This window comes from Mesocricetus auratus, unplaced genomic scaffold (assembly GCF_017639785.1).
Source record: "Mesocricetus auratus isolate SY011 unplaced genomic scaffold, BCM_Maur_2.0 Super-Scaffold_15014, whole genome shotgun sequence".
NCBI lineage: Eukaryota > Metazoa > Chordata > Mammalia > Rodentia > Cricetidae > Mesocricetus > Mesocricetus auratus.
In genome coordinates, this window is record NW_024429186.1 from 45,954,179 (window position 1) to 45,955,566 (window position 1,388).

The 1,388-nt window shown below is 40.1% G+C and overlaps 1 long non-coding RNA gene across 1 annotated transcript in view; it reads left to right on the forward strand.

Annotated features, from left to right (window-relative positions):
• The window catches only part of LOC121139346, a 12,639-nt gene extending 12,179 nt beyond the window's left edge, over positions 1-460 (forward strand). Inside the window, exon 3 of the long non-coding RNA XR_005876293.1 lies at positions 154-460. This is a non-coding gene — a long non-coding RNA (uncharacterized LOC121139346). The remainder of the gene's footprint in view (positions 1-153) is intronic.
• The last annotated feature ends 928 nt before the right edge of the window (positions 461-1,388 follow it).

Sequence of the window (1,388 nt, forward strand, 5' to 3'; positions counted from 1 at the left end):
GATCTACTCACCCTCAACGTCACAAACAGAATGTGTTATAAACAGTAATTTTTGCTCAATAACACAACAGGCATGAAATGATATATTAGTATTTCATTCCTATAACTAGGGATTTAAACAACTTTCCTATTTAAGGCTATTTATTTTTTACAGCATTCCGTGTGAATCGTCTACCCATTAACACAATCCAGCAATAAAGGGGCTCAGATGCTTTGAGATCAAAACAGGAAAAATACGCCTTGCAGTTGATAAGTTCCTGTTTGTCCTGTTTGTTGGCCCCATCTGCACCAGATGTGCTTAATCACATGAGGGCAGGAGGTACGTGGACAGGAAATACATCAGGTTATATGCTTGCCCTTGATTGGACCTGATGGGAAATATGGTGAATTCTGGGTTTTGCCTTTTTAAGCAAACATGACTCATGGCCATTTTCTGGGAACTCAGAGATGGGCCTAGCCAGAGTCCATCCTCCTGGCCAGTATTTAATTAAAGCTTGCTTCAAATTTGCTTAAGATTGTGGTAGTGGTCTTATTCTTGACTGTTGGGTTTACAATACTTTCAGATCTTGTTCCAGGATGGGCTCTGACTTGACTGAGTATCAGACCTGGGAGCCTCAACACCAACGCCCTCCTGGGACCTATCCATGTACCCAGATTACTGGGTAGACAGACTTCCATTCATCTTGCAAGTGATCTGAGACTTCATCTTGCAGGGAGGGTTTTTGTTGCTGCTGTTATTTTGAGCATGCTCTGTGATCTATGTATTCAAGGCCTTGGTTATTTTTAGATTTCCTGTGTCAATAAGAATCATTTTTACAAATACCTAAGAGTAAGGCTTGTGTGTTAAGTAGAAATCACCAAGTTAACCATTAACACAAACCCTGAATGTCTTTATGTTTGGATCTTGGACTTTAGTCCTCATCTCTCACATTGGGAAAAGTCATTCAACTCAACATTCAACAAAGGTCAAAGCCAAATGACCTCATGGCTGGTGATTTAGTGACCCTAATTGTTGCGAATTCCTCTACTTCTCTGTTTGCAAGAGGGAGATGAACTGCTCTTGAGTTTTATTTGAATGAATCACATTGATAGTTCTTCAGAGGGAGAAAATCAACCTTGTAAGTTGTAAGTACTGCGGGGACCCCTCGTATCAGTTATATGAGGATGTGGTCATGTCAGAGTGGAGCTGGACTGGGGCCACTGAGACGCCTCTTTCTGCCACTTTCTCTTTTCATGTAAATGCATCATTGAGAACTGGGTGAACATGGACTATAGATATGTCCACATTTTCTGTGCATTTTATCTTCTCTCAATTCCCTTAATTAAAAATGCTATTGTTTGGTTGGTTATTTTAGTAGGATTTCCAAGTTAAGTAATGAAATATCTTCC